This window comes from Schistosoma mansoni, assembly GCF_000237925.1.
Source record: "Schistosoma mansoni, WGS project CABG00000000 data, chromosome 1 unplaced supercontig 0034, strain Puerto Rico, whole genome shotgun sequence".
In the NCBI taxonomy this organism is placed as follows: Eukaryota; Metazoa; Platyhelminthes; class Trematoda; order Strigeidida; family Schistosomatidae; genus Schistosoma; species Schistosoma mansoni.
Genome location: NW_017385988.1, coordinates 2,105,586 through 2,113,741, shown reverse-complemented (window position 1 = coordinate 2,113,741; position 8,156 = coordinate 2,105,586).

Here is an 8,156-nt window from a genome sequence, read left to right as displayed (position 1 = left end):
TTCATAGTTTTAATGCTAACAGAAGAGAACATCGCTACGATAACAAGTTAAAGATCAAAAAGCCTCAATTTCAAAACAAACATTTAGATGGTAATTATGAATTCACCAATTACAACAAAATAAGCAGTTTATAAATATCGAATGAGACCGCAGACCCTGAGTTTGATTTCCAGTTGCGGGTCGTGGGTTTCCACTTCTGAGAAGTCCCATACTTCGAGGACATACTAATGTGTTAAAAAAAATAAGTGTGGGCAAGGTATGAGTGGATAAGGAACTGTATAAATGAAGGTAGTTCAGAAGGAAGTATGGAATTGTGTAATTATAAAATAAAGTGCTGAAAACAGTATTCCGATACAAATGGCTGTCTCCCTTTTTTTCGAAGCTGTTTGAACTCTCTTTTTTTTTGTTTACAGATTTTATAGGGTATAGAGTGGGCTTCGCTTTTAGCCAATTGTCTAGTTTGCTTGTATTAGGATTACTTGGTAGGAAGTGGAACCAATTCAGCTTTTTTTAACATGATTCAAAGTGGTATTTTGCATGAATAATTTCGCATCAATACCGTTGGTTCGTGACATCCCACTTGACATAAGGAGCCGTAATTTAATATGTTCTGCCCCACAGACACGGGTGGATTGAAGTTATCTCCCCACCATCATGTTTGCTGGTCAGTAACGCCACCCTCCCTCCTTTTATGATGTTAGGCTCTCTTACGTTTGTGGTCGGTATGAATATTGCTTTTATCAGGGACCATATTTGGAATACACTGTCTCTACAAGTTCCATGTTACAAGCAAATCAGATGGTAATAGCATTTGTATTATGGGTTAGATATCCATTTAATATATCGTACTACTATGAATATGACTAATGGTAAAGGTTAGAAGAGACAAGTCAGATTATATGTGGTTAAGAGATGGTAAGGGCTAATAGCAGACCAGAGGATATGATAGTAAATATTGTAAAATTTTCAGGGTAAGAAAAAATAAAACATTGAACAGCTCACAAGAATTTATGACGTATGAGCTTCTTTTGATCGGCCTTAGTTGGTCAACATCCATAAGATTAGTGAGTTATCTGTCTACTTGCAATAAGAAAAATAAAAGGACATGACACTTAGGAAGAATAATTTGGATTTATCCATTAGAGAGATTCGAAAACTGAAAATGAGGGTTAGGAGCGGAAGGCCATGGTTAAAAATCAATAAATAGTGGGGAAGGATAAAGCATGTTTTCTTTAGTTTGGCTATATTCATACTAACGACAATGGAGTTCGTTATATTCTTGTTCCGTCTAGATATTGGGCGGTCCATAATAAAGTGCCTCATTGGTAGGCGGGAGTTCAAGGAATAGTTGGTGAAGTTCTTTAGAGTTTAGTAACAGAGTTATTAGCCTTTTAAATTTGGTAAAGGTGTCACAGTTACGGATAGGTATTGGCAACCTGTTCCACAATAAACTATACCGAACTGTAAAAAACTTACAACGCATTTGTTTTTGGTGTTTTTCGGTAAATAGTGTATATGCATTGTTTCTTAGTCTATAGGCTGGGTTATTGATCGTAGTTGGGCAGGAGGTTAGGAATGACAGTCCATTTATTGCTTTGTAGAGAAATATCAGATTGTTCCTTAACCTACGGTGCCATAAAGGTTCTAAAGAGAGGTGCTTACATCTACTTGTGTAATCAAGAGTGGTGTCACTTCCTAGTAGTTGGCGTGTAAAACGTCTTTGAACATCTACTCTTATTTTGTCAGCGGTATTCATATTAGAGAAGATAAAAGAGCAGTATTCGAAGGAAGGTCGTACACATATTTTGTAGAGGGTAAGCTTGGCATCTGTCGTGAAGAAATTTTTTGTTATGAAGCCAATTTGACGTCTGGCTTTAGAAATAATAGAGGAGGCGTGTGCTTTAAAGTTTAGGCTTCCTGTGTAATTTATTCCTAGATCGTGTACTGAATTAAGTGTCTGGACTTTACTTTTATTTAAGTAAAGTTGGGGTTCATAGGGGTGCTTTCCAAAGTGCATGATCCCGCATTTGTGGAGGTTAAATGGTAATTGCCACTTTTCGCTCCAGATAGTTAGGTTATTGAGATCATCTTGAATCAGGGGTACACTTTCATTTAGAACCGCAGGCTTATAGCTGTATACTATTTTGAGATCATCAGCATATAAGTATGGTTTCCCAGATTTTATGATGTTACATATATCGTTTATATACAGGAGAAACAAAAGTGGGCCTAATACACTTCCCTGGATGACGCCACTAGTTATTGGTCTAGGTAATGAGAGACAGTCGTTGTACTTTACCATTTGTTTACGTCCCTTTAAGAATGAAACAAACCATGAATAGAGTGGGTTGTTGATTCCGAAGGACCGTAGTTTGGCTAGTAGCCGTTTGTGTGGAACCTTATCAAAAGCTTTCCTAAAGTCTAAAAATATGACTGATACAAGGAGTCCATTGTCTCGTTTCAGAGTTATATCATTCATGTAGTCCACTAGGCATGTATCACATGATCTGGACCTAAGAAATCCATGTTGGGAGACCGAGATGAGATTATTAGTAATTACATGTTGGACTAACGCCGCTTTAACTACTTTCTCCATCACTCTAGACACCACTGAAGTTATGTTTATGGGTCGGTAATTTTCAACATTTGCTTCAGGTCCTGTTTTAATTTTGGGAATGATGTGTGTAGTTTTCCAGGCAGTAGGGTAATGCGCTGTAGAGAGTGATATCGCAAATAGTTTGAGTAATAAAACACACATATCATCGCCTCCACGTTTTAGCATGCTAGCCGGAATACCATCTGGTCCATCAGTGTAGGAGTGTTTCAGTGTACTAATTGCCTTAGAGATATTCTGTACATTGAAGTCTACGTTAGTAATCTCACAGGCAGATGCTGTGATAAGTTCTGAATCATTAAGTGGTTTTTCATCAGTTAATGAGGAACAAAAGTGTTCATTAAATAGTTCCGTAACAAGTTTAGGATCATCGTATACTTGTTTGTCTTTAATAAATATGTTTCCTCTCGACTTAGAACGTTTAAGTTTATTTTGAAAGAGTGTGGTGAGTGCTGAGGAGTTATTACTAAGTTCGACAGCACGTTTTTCCTGTTCGATTGCTTTTTGTGTACTTATTGCGTCTGTCTGGACAAGTATTTCTGTCATCGTTACTAAAGAGGAGAAGTCATTAGAGTTGTGGAAGCGAGTACAATGTCTCTGCAGACGTCTTCGTGTACCGACCGGTATAAACAGATCTTTAGAAAACTTAGGTCTCCAGTACTCTAAAGGTGCGATTTTGTTCATGATACTTTCGATGTTGTGATAAAATATATTGGTTAGTGTGTCGGTATTGTTTGCAGTAAAGAATGTTCCCCAGTCAGTGCTTCTTAGGTAATTGTGAAAATTATTCCAATCTACCTTGCGATAGTTTCTACGAAGGGTTACATTTTTACGTCTACCGTTTGTGTTTTTTATATTAAGGCTACATACGACAGTGTTATGATCACTACCTGGGAACTTTTTTCCAATATACACAGTATTGGGGGTGAGGCCAATGGTAAAGACTAAGTCCAAGATATTTTTATGTCTGGTAGGGCTACTAACATATTGAGTCCACTGTCCTAGTTCTAGACATTCAATAAATGATTCATAACGTTTCGGAGCTTTGACTGGAAACCAAGAAATTTCAGGCATGTTGAAGTCACCACAAATGAGCTTGCCTGTGAGTGGAAGGGGTGATGCTAGTGTGAATACCTCTGATAATACTGCTATTTCACCTATTGCCAAGTTAGGTTGCTGGTAGATACAGCCGAACAGTAAGGTAATGGAATTTGATGGCTTTAAAACAATCCACACCGAGTCCTTCAGTTTGTTTAGTTCAGGTATATCGCATAGTAGTGAGTTTAAGCTAGAGTGAGCATAAATAAGGCACCCTCCGCCTCGTCCTTTCAATCTATCGCTTCTATATAGGAGGTAGTTATCAAGAGATATACTTAGATCGGAAATATTACTGTTAGTCCAAGCTTCAGATATCATTATAAGTGATGGTTGATATATGGAAGCAAACAGAGCTAAATCAGTCTTTTTATTGCAGATCGACCTAGCGTTGATAAGACACATATTAAACAAGTGGCCTACTAAGTTAAAGTGAGTGAGAGTATCTCGATTAAAGATGTCATGATCCTCGCGTGAGTGATGTATGTTTGAAGTAATGGATTGAGCGTTTTTCAATAGCTCTGTATTTTGATAGCTAGAGTTACTGGGGCATGTATCAAATGAGCTAGTGAAGTTGCTTGGGGAGTTTATCCAGGAGGAAAGGGGGGGGAGTACTTTCTGATGCGAACTGTACGGGGGAAGCGAGTTTATGTTCCGCACTTGGTTTGAAATGACTAGGGCTATATGCTTCAACAGGGGTGCAACTAGGGGCCTTATTCCAAAAAAATCTGGTACATGTTGACTGTAAAGTGTACTGTTATTTGCAAGACAGTTTTGATGGTTAAGCTCGTAGCCTCTGTTATAACTATTTGCGCTAGTGCGAGCATGAGGGGGGTCTGATGCTCGTAACTGGAAGTGGTTACGACTGTTGTTATATATGGAGTCCGTCTTCATGTGGTGAGTTGATACTGGAAAGTTCTCATTCTGAGAGTAATTACAATTGTGATTCTGGGGAATGTACATAGGGTGTGGGGTGAGGAACCTGTAATTACTATGCTTATTAACGGTTTTAGGCTTAAGAAGGTGAGTGGAGTGATCAGTATTCTGATAGTTTTTGTGAGTGTGCGTGTAAAAAGGTTTGTTACGCTCAAGCGTACTACCCATTGTGCGAGGTGTTGATGGCAAGTTACATGATATCAGCGGATAGAACCTATTCACTGTTGTTGGGATACCCACATAACAGTTGGCCTCAATCTTACGTGTCCCCCTATTTCGTATTTTGGATTTTATCTCCCCAGTCTTTTTTGTCAGAGATGAAGGGTTTCTTTGTCTCTGTGAGATGAACTTAGGTTCATTCGAATCCTCTTGTGGAGTATCTCTTGGGGAACCAATTTTTACATGAATATGTTTAGTTGGGTGTGTTTCGTTACACGGCCCACATTTTGGTATTATACTGAGCGAACACCCGGGATCAGAGATGCCGTCACGCCTTTTAGTGACAGATGGGGACCGTATCTTATTCAAAGATTTCAGATCTGCAGACTCATCTAGATCTACGGATGGACCAGTCGTTTGTGGTATAACATCATGCTTGTTATCCATGCGCTTTATATCAATCATTTTGTTGCATACTGTCTTTAGCTGGTTTTTTACTATCACTCTGTCATACGATTCTATTGCTTCACGTCTTCTTATACGACGTTGACACGGTGTTAGGTCAGGAGTGACTTTAATGCTTTTGTATGGAACTAAAGAGCTGATATTTTTGCTCAAATCAATAAACTGTTTAGCATCGTTACAACAGCCAAACTTAAATAGTAGAGGGCAAGTCAATCTATCCGACTTTTTTCTAAGGCGGATGACTTGGCAGTTGACCTTCAGCATATCGCATGCTTTAAGGCAGATGTCCCTCAACTTATTTGGGTGTATGCGATCAGGGAGATTGTAAACTACTGCATTGTGGGAAGACATCATTCTTTTCGTCACTTCTTCAGCCACAAACTCCAAAATACACTCAGCTTTAGTGAGTTGTTCGAGATCTTTATCGGTATTAATACCCCATATGTGTGTGAGGGGTGCTAGTTGGTTAAGTCTACTGTAAATTTCGGCTAGGGAGTTTTGTAACTGACGAATGTCAGTACTATGTCGATCAGCATTCTCGTATACGTGAGATACACTGTTAGACTCCTTGGTTTTTGGTATATTGGACCTAGGCCTAAGTAAAGCATGCGGTTTGGTGGACTGTGTTGACTTTTTGATGCACGTGGGCATTTCGCTTTTTATGTCAACTAGTCTTACCGTTGGCATACTGCACGAAGAGATATAGGGGTTGTTACATGGAGAATCAGGTAGTGTTAGTGATACTTGTGGGTAGGTAGAATGGGGTTCAAAGGATAAATGCTTATCATTTTCAGGTACTGAGTCTTCAGTCTTAGGAGTTACGGACTTTGACCTTTTAGTAGGCTTGAAAGCTGGTGAAATCTCTCTTTTACCCAAGTTACTTGACATATTTTGAAGCTGTATGAGTTAAAAACCTGTCTAACAGATATATATGAGTACATAATTAATTCTACGTATTAACCGGGTTAATACTAGGATCAGAGACTATTAGTATATAACGTATTACAGATAAAAAGTGCTCAGTTATAATATAGGGAAGTACTGATCAGTGAAATCTCTATTAACTGGGCAAGTGTCGGTTAAAATTTATTAACCTAGAGTAAAGTGTGAGCGATAAACGCGATAGGATGATAATCTAAGGACAATACAGCCTACAAAAGAACAAGTCTAAGAATTTCTAAACCACGTGAAAAAATGTTACCACTTTCAAATTTCTAACCATACGAAGTATGGTTGTTAGCTGTCACGATACGATGAGTCCGTGTAGATAGTGATGCGATTTTCACGTAAGATCTTACAGACTAGGCAATCAAACGATAAATTTACCGTTATCAGACGACGTCTATTATCAAAGTAGTGTTAGTACCGAACTAGATTTAAAGTGCGAAAAACTACAGTTGTTATATTTATATTATATTTAGATAACTTATTAGGTCAATAAACGCGGTAGTAGTCAATACAAAACACAGTTATCGTCAATGTGTAAATTCTTTCTCCGCATAAACTTCCATATTACGAAATTCGCCATGTTGTTCACCTGCACAGGCTTGATGATTACAAAGATTTGAGCCTTTCAATTAGTTGACAGAAGTCATAAGTTGTATAACAGAAAATGTATGGATAGCTTGCTCAATGCAATTCTGAAAAACAACAAATCAATCGTGAAAGAAAAGATTAAACCTCGTTATCAGTATCAAGTTCAGTAAGTAAGTGAAATAGCAATTGATAGGATGTACCTGTAAGTGTTTTACTTACTGTAAACAGTGCTCTTCATTTTCTAACCTTCCTACAATTTCATCTAGTTATTCGGTATTAACAAACAAACTTCAGGCACCAAATGAAGGGACTCACAGACTTTAATTAGTTATATGAAATTTGGGAAAAATCCAATTACAACGTTCATAATACTGTTTGCAGTTCACTCATTACATACAATAATGAAATAACTGGAAAGCACTATTTAGCGATTGCTCGTCAACATGCATTAACACTTTGTCTATGATTTGGTCAGTGATTTCGGATTCTGTTAACAGAAATTTATATTTTAACCCTATACGAGACATCGTAAAATAGTATTATCTGCGACATGTCTTAGTTACCATGCTCATAACAAACACGCATCGTTTTACTTAAGAAGAGTATTCGGCTAACTTATGTGGCACTTACAGTAATGTTCTACACAATTTCTGTATAAATTCAGAAAGCGGACAGAAAAATCTATCAACGCCAATTGTTACTAACATAATTTTTCTTTCTCACATTACGTAATAATATATCAGTCCAGTTGACAACGATGATACTTATCATGGATTAAACTGTTTACGGCTGTATATTAATAGTTCATATCGTAATGTAGCACTTTATATATTGACGTTCACTTGGAAGCAGGAGCGATCTGAAACAACAACACTACAGCGAGGACCGGTAAGTGCCGTTGAAGTAAGAAAACAGTGTACTGGTACAACAGATATATTTTTAAAATTGAAAGACACGGTTCGAGTGCAAAAGGGGAAACTTACTACAAAATAGTTTTATTCATTGTTTAGATCGCGTAGGGCTTCTTCCTCTATTTCCAGTGCGTTTACTCTTTGTTGCCCTGAAATAGAAAAACAAACTCCCATTAGAAACGTCGCATGGAATGATTATTATTACTATTACAAGATTCATGAATAGTTTGACTCTCAATTACAATTTATAAACAACTACTAACACCCACGTTCATCCCCATACAACCAATAAAGCAGAAATAAAGCGGAATCTCCCCTTTCTGTCGCTGTTTTTCAAATGTCGCTAAATTGCCGACTTTTCCCTTAAATATCCGACGAATTTCCGATTTTCACCCTAAATATCCGACGAATTGCCGATTTTTACCCTAAATACCCGCTAC